Below are 16,013 nucleotides of genomic sequence, written 5' to 3'. Positions count from 1 at the left end.
AGAAATTTCTCATTTCTTTCATTACATTTATGAATAAATCTAAAAGGAAAGAAAAGCCTTCTTGAAAAACCAAATATTCTTGAAAATTACAGATGAAGTATAACAGTACAAGTGTTGTTTCTTTTCTGAGCCCAACAAGACCATGAGTTATATTACATTATAGTAACTGCTCAGAAAAAAAATCAAGTAGTATATTTTCACTCAAATATATATTGTTGATTATTATTATGTTATCAATTTCACTTCTCTGTTGGATCAAATATGTACAGTAAAGAAGACCTACGCTATAGTTTCTATTTAGTTTTTCATGAAGTATTAGATATGAAGTATTAGATAGTACCAAAATATCTGTCATATTATTCAGTGGGTTAATGATCTTGGTCTTTCTGACTGGGTAGTTGATTCCCAAGACATTCCACAAGACAAAGGTTAACGCATATCTGACACATTTAATTGGGGTTCAATGGGGACAGTGTCAATCAATTACACTGTGGGTTTTCCAGATATGATGATGGGCATGGTAATTGGTATAGAAGTGTGGTAAGGGAAATCGTAGGAGAAACAACAGAAAGTATTAAATCCATTGGCAATAATTTTATTTAATAATAGAGCACTGAAATACATAAAGTTAAGGGATAAGGGGATAATTGTAAATGGTAATACAACAATTGAGAGCTGTTTGTGTACACAAATATATAAAAAAGGAAAATAGAGAAATCTTGTGGGCATTATAGTATGCTGGAAATATAGGTGCCCATACTGTAAATATTGTAGTCCATATGCATATGTATACATCAGTGTTTCCCAATATTACCCTTACATGTCACTTTCTGCATTTTGATGTAAATAGAAAGAGAACAGGGAGAAAATTGAGTGTGTCGGAGATTGACAGTGGCAGCAGAGTCACATTATCTGACAATCAAGTGACATCCCTGAATGGATGATGGGGACTACCGTGTGACCACATCAAAATTCACCTGACAAGTGCCAAGTTGAATTTCATCAAATGGAAGAACCCTGTGCTCTGGTGATATCGTTCACCGCAAAGGGTCCATAACATCTTCTTTGTAGAGAACCCGCTAAGGCGATTCCCTGATCCTGATCCTGTGTCTACAGACGGGTGTCCAAGTCCCTTCCAAATCCTACAGGATGAGCCTGGATCTGAAGGGTGAGAACATTTCCTTCTTGTAAGCTAACTGCTGATCTCATGGTTTCTCTTCAGAAACTCACAATACAGTACATGCAGTGTTTATGGCATTGCTACACTTACACAGTACACTACATGTGCTTTTCATGTGCAAACCCAGTAGCCACTAGATGAGATTAAACACTAATGTCATTATTGTATTTCACACCAAGACAAGCCTTCACCTTGCTTCTGCAACTTTCACCGATCCAAACACTCTAACTGAAATAGAGAAATAGAAAAAATGAGGAAATATGAAATCCACTAACAAAACATGTGACTGCATGAAAGTGTCGTAAAAATAAAAGTAATTGAGCAATACAAATATCTTCTACACAATGTATCTGCAATTTTAAACTGTTGTCTGTGAGAAACAATCGGTGTCAAAAGCTGTGCTATGCTAATTTGTGTGCACTTTTCTGTACCAAAAAACTGTTTTAAACAAATGAGCAATTGAGGTCTTGTAAGCACTTTTTTAAAGATACACAAAACATTCACTTTGATGTTTAGGTGAATACCACTGCTAACTGCGGTGCTAACCACATGCTTTTGTTGTTGGAATCAGAGATTGTGTTCTTCTGGGTAGGACTAAAAATGTTTTTTTCCAGTGTATCATTTAGTGTGCCTTAATTGGTTATGCATGGCTACAACACATGAGATAAATCTCACTCTTCCCAAAGGATGAAGAATCAGCTGGGTCCGTGAAATGGCTTCGATTTTATTGCTCCTATTAGTCTCATTCGACACGCATCAAAGATGGGTACAGAGATTGGACAAACACATTCATATCCAAAGGCTTCATTCTGACAAACAAGCTTCCTGCAGTGAGCGCATCAGCAGCACATTCAACACACCCCTTAATGTACTGTGCAGCTCAGGGGAGAGGGAGGCCAAATTGAGCGTGCATGGCATAGAGATTGGCGATGGTTTCACATTAAGTAACAATCAAGTGACAACGGCCGATGGATGATGGGGATTGCTCTAGCTACTTCAGAATTCACCGGGCAGAGAGCGAGCAGAATTTCATTAAGTTTCCCCCCCCTCCCCCCCCCTCCACCAAGAAACTCAAACCTTTATGGAGGTAATCTGATGAGAATTTATCACTGGTCCTCAGCCCACAGTGGCCCCCAGATGACAGCTCTGTGAGACCTGTGGCTGCTTTGGGCCTCCATGACTGCTTCTCCAGTCCCCCATGTCACTGCCACAGAGATCGAATGCCTGTCCGTGCGACCAAGGCAAATCTAGAGTATTGTCTTTATACAACACGGCACTTAACCGTACTCAAGATGCCTCTGCAAATGTACACACACTTAAGTTTGCAAAACCAGAATTAAATTGCTCTTTTTTTTTAAGCTGAATGGTATTTTTTGTGTACATTTAGTGTACATTCCTCCCTTACAGAAAACTTGATCTGTCAGTGTGGAAATTTCAAAAAAACAATTGTGTCTGGAATATCATCAGTTTAAATAAATTATTGGAAAAGAAAGCTTCTGCATAGGAGGAAAGAAAATTGCAACATGCCCCTAGTATGTTTGTCAAAATTGTCATACAGAATTTGTGTTGTTCTTTCACAATTATATTATTTCTTATCTAGCTCTTGTTTGCCATAGAACTAGTTTCTCCAGTTACTTAGTGTGAGGACAGCTGGATTGCAAAATTCTTCCATTTTGTGATTCTGCTTTGTTATGTTTCCTTTATTTTGATTCTGGGTGAACTTTTAATCTCCATGGGGGTTCTCATTGGCAATCGCCCATTTTCATTAGCCATTTTTTTGTTGTTTCATTTTCCTTTTTTCCAGTTCAGGTCTTTTTTTTGCGTACATTTAGCACTGTTAATGAACATCAGAGACTGTTCTTTATTTTTTACATGGTTCACTAAGCCTCCAAGTTTAAAATGATTAAAAAAAACAATGTTTTTGTATATAGTTAATATTGCCATCGTTTTGTATTTCCTTTTTACTGTAATTACAGAGTGTTTGGAGGTGAGTACAGGTGTATGTGTGTGTGTGTGCATTTGTATCTGGTGCCCTATCCAGGTAAATAGCCACCAGTCATCACTGGATCTAGACATTGTTTTATCTATTTTTTACCCACTATCCTAGTTCTAAATGCTCAATCGCAGTATTAAAAATGTCTGCTACATCCTCCCCCGGATCAGAAGTGTCCTGCAGTAGGTGCACTGCCAGTCACTGGTTCTGTTCACTCTGTGGGCCTCATGTGAGCACGTATTCCATCTGCATCCGGTGCTGCATCGAGTGCAGCAACCCAGCGGACCAGTCATCCAGCGGACAAGCACATGGTCTTTCACAATGAGCTGGAGAGTTTCCTGCTGAATTTCCTTGGGGGTGTATATCACTGGGGTTCTTCAAGAGTCTGTTCTAAACTGTTACCAAAATGAATGAATACAAATCTTTAAATGTATACATGAGATGCTGTCAAATAGATTTTTAAGGCCAGTGGCTCTTTTACACACACTGGACTTCCTGTGGGTAGCACAGGAGCTGCCTCCATATTAATGGCTTGTAATGAAAAGGCTCTGCACTCAGTCATACAGAAATACTTTTATTTGCTATACATACTAACATATTGTAATATGTCTTTCCAACTAAATTCTCCCTGATGAAGATGAAGGCTGCAGGGATGAGTGGAATGTGATGGTTTTAAAAGGCTTTTTAGATATGTACATGTATGCATTTATTTAAACAAAACATAATGAAAATATCAGCAACAGTTGAAAGCAGATTTTTCTTTCACAAGATAAAATTATATCGTGATATCGAGAAGGATAAATGAGAGGGAACATTCCGATCCCTGGAAAAAGGAGACAAATAAAATGAATTACACTGAACTTGGAGGAGGAAGGGAACATGCACGTCACATGGGTACACGTGCACACACAAAGAGAACAAAGAGACAAGGTTGTGTACAGACAGAGGCGAGAGCGAAGGATAGCGATGGGAAGGTCACTGGCAGCTTCTCTGGAGCTGCTGCTCACATACTGTATTCTTTAAGGAAACATGGGTAGATTTAAATGTACCTATACAGGTTTGTAATTCAACTTTCTTGGTATACAAAATGTGAATTGTATACTGTATACAGTATGCTTCATAATATTTGGGAGATGATTATTCTTGATTTGTCTCTGTACTCCACAATTTTACATTTGTAATCAAATATTGCACATGTGCTTTTATTAAAGGGTATTTGCATACATTGAACCGTGTAGAAGTGACAGCCCTTACAGTTGATGACTAAAAGCAATATGGGCTCTGGGTGACAATGAGCTCCTGAACATGCATATTTTTTCCATGGGTCCAAGATTACTCTAAAAAGCTTATTTAAGCTGTTGTACCTGCTTTCAGACACCGAATCAACAGGAGAAGAGCAAGGTTAAGAGAGGGCATGATTGACTTCTAAATTTGAGTGGCAGCAGTGAGGACAATTGGCACACCTCCAGGCACCAATTTGATATGTAAATCATGGCTGTGCTCCATCAAAGAAGAAAATGAACACGAGGCAGCAGGTACTGCCTTCCGGGTGTGAATACGGCCATTTTGATGTTATGAAGCCAGGCAGACTCGCACATGTGTACAGGTGGTCCACGGTTGCATTGTGGCCTCTGTGCTCTGGGATACTGCATTCTCCAGGTAGCATAGTACAGGCATTTTATCATACCGATGTGTGTACTTTACGATAATATTTTTGCTTATTCAAATGACATTTCTATGACATGACTGAGTAAACACATTTTCATGTAATCTCGGATGCTCCGTAAATTCAGTTTATTTTGAAATGTAATACTTTTCTGTTTTAAAGGACTGGTCATATCTACAGTAGTGTGTTGATAATGCGGAACTAAAGACAATAGCTACATGCCAGGTCATGATCGGTGAAAAGAAAAATTTATATTAATTTTATATTTAATGAAATAATATATATAATTATAATTTATAGTTATAATTATAATTTATCCATCCATCCATTATCTGAACCCGCTTATCCTGAACAGGGTCGCAGGGGGGCTGGAGCCTATCCCAGCATACATTGGGCGAAAGGCAGGAATACACCCTGGACAGGTCGCCAGTCCATCGCAGGGCACACACACCATTCACTCACACACTCATACCTACGGGCAATTTAGACTCTCCAATCAGCCTAACATGCATGTCTTTGGACTGTGGGAGGAAACCAGAGTACCCGGAGAAAACCCACGCAGACACGGGGAGAACATGCAAACTCCGCACAGAGAGGCCCCGGCCGACGGGGATTCGAACCCAGGACCTCCTTGCTGTGAGGCGGCAGTGCTACCCACTGCACCATCCGTGCCGCCAATTATAATTTATAATTTATAATTTTATTTATAACATATTTATTAAATTCAACGAATAACTAAGAATAGAGATTCTCATTACAAGCATTTGATCCTTCACTAGGTTCTTCACTGGGCAGCAACAGTCCAATAACAGGCATTTCATAGAAATTCTGGGAAAGGCCAACCTATATCTGTAAAACTTTATAAATGTACAGCAAACTAGGACAATGACCTCAATCACACTTAATCTCTTTTTTGTAATAGTGCCTTGTAATACTTGGCTGCTGAACGTCCAAAGGATTGAATGTGATTATTCTGTTTGTATGAGCTGCATGGTCTCTTACACAAGACCTACACACCAGCTGGAGGCAGTGCATGCAATTTGTTTACATGCCAGAGTGATTACATATCATAATAATACTCAATACACTGTAAGTGTAGAATGAGATCATTCTGAATATACCTGCAATAATAAAGTTTAAGACTTTGTATTAGACTCAAAATGATGGAGCATCATAGTTTCTCTGACAAGTGGTTTAATGGTACAACCTATATTAAAGATGAGAAGATCATCCTGTAATTATAGAACAAGGATTACCTTTTGCTTATCGCTGAATAGCTCAAGGCATGATATAAAACAAATGAATACTGATTGTGGCTGAATTAGTAGAAGATACATGGTCAGTTTTATTGAACAAAATCCTGAAGCATCTCATAATTACACAATTACACTCTGACACAGCTATGATTTAGCATAAAATTAGTAGTATGAAATAAATTCTGAATAAAAGACATATCTTTAGTACTGAATCTCTCTGGAGTGGATTATTGCATTTTGCCTGAGTTTCTGCTTGTGTGTATGCATATACAAATATTTTTCAGACATGACCATCAACATGATAAATTCTCTATGTGGTTTGAGTAAGCTCGTTTATGAACACAGGCTAATTTCACCATTTAGTAATCTGATGTGCCATGCTGTTGAGGGTTAGCCATTATCATTCTTGACAGTAATTCACTGAATCCAGAACGTGCTCTCATGTGTTCATGAATTACCCATATTCATAATTATGGAGCGGAGAACATTCAGATGACAGGCAACAAATGAAAAGGGTTCAGATGCCCAAACGCTACTGAGAAAAGCCTTTGAAGATTTGTTCTGGACTTCTGGCATGTTAATATGCCCTCAGAGGACTGCAGTGCTATTCTACTGAACAGAATTAATCTGTGAACCTATATATTTGCAAAGACATATTGAGGGTGTTCTTAAATTAACACAGTAGCAGCAGAAGTCATTAGCAAAGTTTGCCTTTTACTAGGCCTCACAGTGGAGTCCAGGTATAAGGTTCTTGGTTAAAAATGTATTCAGTTTATTTCTGCAGCAGTGTACCCAGACAGGGTTTTAAGGCAGTACTGGCCCGGTCTGGATTGTCTTCAGTCCGCCTCCTCTATCATCAGACCTCTCTGTCTCAGACAGGGAATTGATGCCTGATCCTCTCTAAGCCTCATTTTTAAAATCCTGCTCAAACCGCTTGCTAATGCCTTGTGTGGGTCTGTGCTGGGGACCATGTCACTCCACTGAGTCCAGACCACAGTACCTTGTCTGAAAGGGGATTTCATCAAGCTTCCCTGTGCTCCCTGCTAGAATGTTCTATTACACAAGCAATTTGGAGAGCAAAGAGATTTCGTTTTTTTTTCTTTTATATACAATAATGAATTTCATAATTAATGTGTGAAAATGATTAAACTTAGGGGTTGAATAGCTAAATAAACTTAATAAGCAAGCTAGTGTTGTTGAAAAATCATGTTAAAATAAAACTGGTTACTTGCAACATTTCCAAAGGAGCGACAAGATCTCATGCGACTTCAGAAAGAAAACAAGCCACACTGTCCTGCATTGAGTGTAGCCTATGTTCAGCTAGTAGGCCTATAGCTGGACATCTTGGTATTGCTTCATACCATGTTCAGAGTTATTATTTTCATGCAATCACCCCTTGTCAATGCCATATTGGGAATATAGAATGAGACATTCAGTCTTATGAGTCTAGAGTATTAAATATTGTGTCATGCGCAGCTTTCATCAGACTGGAAACAATGGGGATTTTGCTTTTACATAATCTCCTTTAACGTCAATGAATGAGATTATATACACAGGCTCACATTTAAACAAAGTTCTGTCTTGAATGCCAGTGCAGCCATATAACTGAGCAGATCATTTGTTTAGAAGAACAGATTGGTAGTACAATTGATATTGAGCATTGAGATTGTATCTATGTATATTTACTGTATATGCTTACCAGAAGACACAACATTGAATCTCTATACTGTACAGCAAGGTAAAATGGCTCAGCTCTAGAACATGCAGTTAATAATGTCAAATTAAATGTTTCTTTCTGGGCACACTGAATATAATTACAACAAAATGGCTACAATAAAATAATACAAATTCCTCAGTGATAACAGCACAACCTTGACCATTTGTTCCCAGGACAGACTTTACCATTGGTGCGACACATTTTAAATCACCTTTATAAACATGGATGAGTCAATATACCCCCCAGATACATGTTCTGCACATGTCGTGCTTTCCAAACTGATGGAATTTCCATATGTATACACGATATAGGGTCAACAGGAGAGTAGTGTTCTGCATCCTTTGGGTGTTTAAGTAAACAGTTCCAATAGTTCACTGACTCCTCCACATTAGCACTGACATGCACATTGTGCAGATGTTGCTATTGCTAGGGCATATTGCTAGGGCATATAATACATATTTTTTTCTCCTGATCTGTGCACAGTTTCGCTGAACTGTGCTGAAAGTGTTTTGGTTATCACAGTGTATTATCGCCATTACTTCCAACGAACAACACAACAGGACACAAGCTACACATGGACTAATGGCTTTCATTACTCCATGTGTAGCCTCTCCAGCAAACAGCAGAAGTTCTTCTGTAGTACTCTTTGACCGTTTTGCAGTTCAAGTTACATAAATCAACTGGCTTAGTTTAAATCTCTCTTCCGTTTATATTAATTCTGTAACATAAACACCCCTACTCAGAAACGCTTCAATTCATTGTCGTTTTATTTCTATCAGAGCTCTCAAGTCTGGGATTTAGGCATGACTTCCTGCCCAGGAGAGGAAATATGCTCGAAGAATCTCCCGAAAATATAAGCCATGACGTTAGTACTGTGAAGTGGGGCCCAGCTATCATGGCCAGCCAGCTGACATACAGTACAAATTTGAATTTAGTTAGCTCATAACACAGCGGATAGTTAATGTAACTGAAAGCTGGCCAGCCACTTGATTTATGGTTAATCACCAAGGCTAATCTTTCGCAAACCCAGCTCACCACTGCAGTAGCCAATCATCTTCTCATGCCCCCCCTTCCTCTGAGATCATAAAGCATATTTTTTGATACAACACAGAAATAAAAAATTTTATAATAACAAATACAGACAGCAAGGTAGTGGGCCGAAATAAACACAGACACAGGTTGCCAGTGTATCATAGTAATGACTGAGCATATTTGTTTTATAATATTTTCAAAGTGAAAATCCTGCCTAGTATGCTGTTAAGTTGCGATTTTGCTCTTCACCACATTTTTCTAGCCAGAGAAAAGTTATAGGATTGTATGTATCTATGTACATTTTTCGTGTGCCAAATTGAAACGTTTGCTATTTTTACAAAATGCCTGCTGATTATCTATAAAATAATGTCTAAATAAATGTCTTGTGAACTGCTGGAAGAGTGAATATATGGTAAATATATGTTAATGTTTGGGACTAAGCCATTTTGCTTTAGAAAAGTAGACATTCCTGCATTTAATATGAGTAGAATTAGTAGAATAGAATAGCTCTATATCTGCATTCATACTGCATTCAAGGTTACAAATTCACATTTAAGGGACTCTCTAAATCTCAAGTCATTTAAAATTTGAAAAGGGGTAGTTTGTGCCCTCCAGGCCGTACACCAGGTCACTGGCACTGATCTATGCTTAGCTTAAAGTGGCTTATCCCTCCTTTGATTTTTTCCCATTTATTTTCTTCCCTGTGTATTTTAACTTGGCAATCTGTACTTTAAGGGAATGCTAGCATGGCTAAGCTGTGCCCACAGTTTTGAGCCAGATAAATGAACCACAGCTTCATCGAATTTCTCTTTCTTCCCAGGAAGGAGCAGGTCAGCTCTGGGTTGCTGTATGGGATCCAAGGTTAAAACAAACACACTTTATTATTGTTATGCTTGGCCCCAGCAGCCTAACTCCTAAAAAAGTATATATGCAGCTGTTCTTGTGACAGTTTTCAAGAGCTTGGCCAGGATAAAGATTTGTAATCCGTTCTGTCGTTCCCACAATGGCATAGGCTCCATCTCATACTGCTTTCCTTGTGGCAGCTGTACCTGGCTGGCTGTAAAGAGAGTTTCCACTGCGGGCTGGATTCATCTATGGCCAGCCTTTGCCTCTTTTCTCTCCGTAAGCCTGGCACAGTCTCACAGAGGTAGTAGTTACTTAAAATTAGCTTCCTGGTTTCATGAATAAACATGGGAAACAGTATGGGAGTATATAACTCAAACAGTGGTGCTTAGATACAAACCTCTGTTTTTTATAAGAACAGAAAAAACAACAGTTGAAGATGAATGGAACAACCCAGCAATCACTTTGCATTTTGGTCATTCTCTCCTCCAAAGCAGACTTTTTTAATTTCATTCTGAAGGAACGTCATTCACAAAGGAGATTTTCTGATTGGCAAATGCCTATTCTTGCCTCAAACTTTCCATAAAAGGCAGCATAACCGAGTTCCTTCCAAATGCTGCTGTGTTTGCTTACACGTCGAGAGGAAGTGTGTGAAGGTCACAGCACAAAGTCCCCTCATACAGTTGTATGCTAAGCTGATCCCTTTAGTTTCGTATCATGATGCCAAGTCCTCATTTAAAAATTTGTTCTATGCAAATCTCCAGGAGCAATCCCGTCTCTCGTGCCGCACACAGCTCCACCACAAATGTAGACTCTCTGCCTGTTGTTTAACTGACATTCCTCAGCAAGAAAGTCTCTCATTCAAGTATTCTATTTACAACAATTTACCTTGTCCAGTTAAGGGCAGCACACTCATTTTGTAATTGGGATTTTCAATCGGACAAAATACCCATTAAAAAGTAAATGTAGGTGTCTCCATTTCCACTAAAACTGGGGTTTTATGTTGACATGCAGTATGTTATAGCACAGTATTAAGAATAGCCATAACATTCATGCGCCTTATTCATTTCATCAGTTAGTTTACTTGAGTCAACTTTGAATACAGAGGACACCTGATGATACAATACATTTGATGTTCCTGTGTTTAAAATAAGCATCAGATCTCATGTGTTGCAAAATAGTCACAGCTTAAGACATTATGTTATGAACTGTACAGTATTTAAAGACCTTACAGTAGCTTTGGGGGAAAATCTCAGTATTTTCAGTAGAGTTAGCATCACAGGCATCTGTGACACTTGAGGCCATAGGAAAAAAGTAATTCCATTGTAAATGTTAAACACATTTTGGTGAAAACTGCCTTTGAACTATACAGTTATATAGAAGATACAATCTTTGCTAGATAGGACAGGTTTTCTGAGATGAAGGTTGTCCAGCCCTAACAGGCTGGCCTGGAATTATTTTTCTTTATCGTAATGTGTCCAGCCAGAGGTAGTAAAGGTCAGTGGTAAAATAGAGTCAGGAAACCTTAGCCTGTTGAGTATACAGAATTTTCTGGGTGACATTCAACCCTACATCTTGACAACTACTTTGATCTCTTTATGGCCAAAATGGAGAGTTTCATGTGTCATTTGGCATACTTTTCTACACATTAAAGGTCAATGGTTCACTAGTCTGGCCTTTTTTATTTTATATACTGCAGCCTATATATAAAACCCTCTTCCTCAAATATTTTTTTAGGAAGTCTGATCACAGGTTTTGATGTGGCCGAAGAACGGTTTCTTTTTATTTGCTCAGCCAATGGAAGCATCCAGAAGCCCCTCTCCTTTCCTGTATTGAGTAAATCCCATCAGTCATTCTGTCATACAGGAAGGGCCCATTCACATAGGTTTTGACCCAGATCACAGTCTTTCACATTCTTTCGTCCTGGGGTATTCCACGTGCTTATGTCTCACCCGGGGGAAGTATCTGATGCAAAACGCAAAGTAAGGACATCCTGCCCCTCCTCCTCATGCCTCGTAACTGGAGAAGGGACCCGGAACAAGCCTGTATATCTGTGCAATCTCGCATAGCTTCCTGCAACATCAAGTCCTTGAGCTGATGTAACATGACCTGTATTTCCAAAAACAAGTAATGAGGCACACTGTGGCCCTGATTGTGCAAGAATATCTGGTGTAAGTTTGCCGTCTGGCATTAGTGCCAATGTTTTGCAAACTGAACTGGAACCAAGCCTTAATTATGTTGTCAGCTGGAGTACTGACAAGGGCAACGGTAACCAATTCAAAATGGTGCATCAAATTAAGATGTACTGCTAAGTAAATGCAAGATAACCAACATTAATTTCATGCCTGCATGTCATAAGTCAGTAGAGGTGCTAAAATTAACCAGCCATTAAAAGTGCTTTACTAAATCTTTAAGGTAATCTTCAGATTTTATCTTTTAGATTTTATACAAACAAAAATGTATGATTTATCGGAGATAATTAAAAACATCAGAAATCCCACACCTACAAATGACTGATAGCTGTTGATATTGAACAACATGATACTGATCACAGCTCACACAGAAACACACTTTGCCCATGGAAAAATGAAGAATCACTCTTCGCAAGACAAGCTTTCAATTAAACTTTTAAAACTTTAGTTTACTAAAGCTATACAGGATTAAGTCGTGGTATATTAGTCATAGCATAAACCAGGATAGTCATTTTTAAAAGGGAAAAGTAAACATAGTAATTTTGACAGCTAATGCATTAAGACAGGTAGCTGCCTCTTGTATGTGACGTAATGAATGAATTCATGCTTTGCTGTGACAGAAATTGATTTTTTCTGTAAAGGACACTGTGGAGGGAGGGACTGAGGTGCATTTCAGCTTCAGTGTATTATGAGGCGGTTTTGAATGGATGCGCTGAAAGCCATCCTTTCAGACATATGATGATGTAATCTCCATTGGAAGAAATTATGTGTATGTAGTCATGTACTAATGTATGTAGTAATATTGTTTTTTCAGTGCACACTGAGCAGAATGGTGGTTGTTGGCCAAGGGCAGAACTGGTCACACAGTAATAATATCAGCATAAAGACAGGTGTCACAGTGGGGAGTTACTGTACTCTATGAACTGCACATTACACGCATGACTTGTGTTCTTTGCCTAATTATAATTAAAGTATTACATAGGAAATGGCTATACAGAGATATAAAAAAAACACCTGAACTAAATATTCCATGGACAAACATACTGGCACTCAATGCAAAGCAACTTCTGTCTTCTTCAAAACATTTTTCACAGATCCATGAGGTAGCTTGAAACTGTAGAAACAAACCTGCTAGTCCATATTTTGACCTCATCCTCCACTGTTGGGCATTTACTTAGCTAGCGGGGTGGTTAGGCACAACATGAAGTGGAGTACCATGGGTTCTCATTCTCTAACGCTTAAATAAAGCACACAACTTCACATATGCTGTAAAAGCTTGTTAACTGTATTCTTTTTTTAGTTTACAGTATTTTTTATCAAGGGTGCCCATAATTCTGGAGCAAACTGTACATAACATGCATTAACTGCTTTGCACAATGCTTTCTTTTTATCTTTTTAAATATGAAAACAATAACAGCAAATAATGACAGATTCAATTATCACAAAAAAGATATTATATTTAGCATGCCGGGTTGACTTTAGTTCATCTGACCATTTTTAGCTTTTTGTGGGCCCTGTCTGTACCTCAAGCACTCCTAAACACACACTGAATCTGCACAGAAACAACTAAAATCTATTGTAGTATCAATATAATTTTAAAACGCATAACAGCATTGAAATTCATGGTTGAGGTATAATATAACTACAAATTATTTTAAGCTTACTGTATGTTAACCATAGATTTTATTTCCGACTATTCCTGAATTGTTTCAGTATATATGCTGCAGAATGAAAGGATACTATGTAAAAAAAGTTTAAGTCCCTCTGGAGAAGAGCATCTGCTCGATGTGTTAAATATGACAATGATACGGAAGGGATCGGACACTGATGGAGAGGTTTGCAGAGGTACTCTTGTAAGTGCTAGGTATGTGTGGACAAACACTGGACTTTTTCCCAGAGAACCCATTTCAAGTTCCAGTGAGATGTTTGATTATTTGAAGAAAGTCTGGATGACAAACTACTCCAAAAAGAATAGGTGCATCACAAGACACTTGGAGAATAACTTTCTCTTTAAACTTTATTTTATTAATCTAGGAGAAAGTTAAGAATGATCCAAGTTCCCAGTGATTCTTTGTAATTAAACCTTTTTTTAATCAATGCACCTTCGAGTCCTTAGGAAAATGTCCTGTAACTGTTATTTTGAGTTACAATATGTCACAGTTATAGGCATGGCATGAGCCTAGCTCCTCAGGAGAATTTCATCATTTAGAATTGTCTTTGCCACCCTGACTTGTCATTTCCTGTGAGAAAGTGTGACCACAGGAAACAACTCCTAATCTTCAAGCTAGTTTCACACATTCCCCTCACAACGGTTACATTCTCAATCCAACATTACACAAGAGCTGTTTTGAGTGCCAATTACTTCCACATAAACATCTAACCTGTGCTTAATGGCCAAGGCACATTTTTGGCTACATTGAGACTTTTTTGTTTTAAAGTAAACAAACAGACATGCCTTTGATAAACGTTCACACTGGGTGTGGTCCACGAGCGACGGTGCCAGTTAGGGAGAGTTAGTTCCAGAGGGCAAGGAGTGTTCTTTTTCTGCAGCACTGGGCCTTGGGTTCTGTGTCTGAACACGTCGGCTGTCAGTGTTCCATGACCGCTCCAGGACACAATGTGATAAAGCTGTGCAGCACACCGTGGCCTCCGTTAACACACTTTCCCTTTACTTTATGTGAAAATGATATTAATGAACAGAGAAAATAATTAGTCAATCTTCACACATACTAAAATACAGTAGTTTGATAATGACTCACTGGTACTAATCAGAAAACAATAGCAACTGTAACTACATGATCTAATAGTAATAATATTTATAGTTTCTCATATAGTTTATCATTTCTAAGTTAATGCAGCATACTTTTTGGTTGGAGCCAACCAATAACGACGTAAAAAATATGTAAAAGAAAAAAGAAACAGGAAAAGGTCCCTGGCTACACAGTTCATGTAGAATTAACGGACAGGCTATGACCTGTAACCTTTAAACCCCTCTACATGGCTGTAGAGAGAACATCTGGAACACGTTCCGATCGCCATGGGGACCGCTCCGGGCCCTCTGCCCGCACGCACACAACGCAGCCCACTCCCAAACCGCCCCGGCCCCGCTTTCAGGGGGTTTATTAACATTTCCCCCACGCAGAACGCCGCTGTTTATCACTGCATTAAACACAAATTGTGGCCTTGTTGCCTTCTGCTCCTCTCCTTTTGGAGAACAGGAGGACTGGGGCAGAGCTCACGTTCACGGTGGAATGGGACTGGTGAGTGGAGCTTGGCATGTTCTTGAGTGTATTCCAGCAGAAGTGAACTGGAGGGCAGGCTGCTTTTATCAGGCTTCAGCATTCCCTGCGCACAGAAGAGCAGTGTCAGTTGCGACGTTGTTAACCTCCTTCACGGGCCCCTTTTCCGTGCTGCATATTTGCAACACCATAACGGACACAACACACGCAAGGGCTTCTCGGGGCTAAACTTGGCTACGCTTCCAGGGAAATGTCAATATGAAGTCAAATGTGATCATATACTTGTTATTAGTAGCCAGTTACATGAGCTAGAATTCTTGTGACTAAACACAGAATTAGCAAAAGAATAACAATTTAACAATACAACCATGTCATAGGGACCTCAGCTTTTTGTGAGTATTTATGTTAGTATTGTTAACGTAGCTAAGGTCACCAAAAGTCACTAGGATACATAATGTTTACCCCCTAATTATAATATAAAAATATTTTAAAAATGTTAACAACAGTGGCACTTGGTTTCCTGTCTATCAGATTATTAATTTTATATGATATATGATTACTGTGGCAGCAGATCATTTCCTCCATTGACAGGCAGCAGGGAAATAAATAACAGCTAGTTAGAACTGCACTATACAGCTAATGAAGCATCTACAGTACAAAATACCAAATTAATATGTGCAAATTTGTTCAATGACACAGGAGGATGGGGTCTGTATAATTCTAAAACAAACCTCTTGATGTAATCTAATGCAATTGCCTTTTTATCTTGGATATAAAGTAAAAGATGTCTTTGTGTTCTTGAGTTACTATCTGATTGTGTTGATGGTATTCACGTCATTATCAAATAGAGGCTGCAATAGGTTGACTAAAAACAAAGGAAATAATATTCACATAT

The sequence above is a fragment of the Conger conger genome, chromosome 12, assembly GCF_963514075.1.
Source record: "Conger conger chromosome 12, fConCon1.1, whole genome shotgun sequence".
NCBI classification, from domain to species: domain Eukaryota; kingdom Metazoa; phylum Chordata; class Actinopteri; order Anguilliformes; family Congridae; genus Conger; species Conger conger.
The sequence above is the reverse complement of the archived record's forward strand: the minus strand, read 5'-3'. Positions refer to the sequence as shown.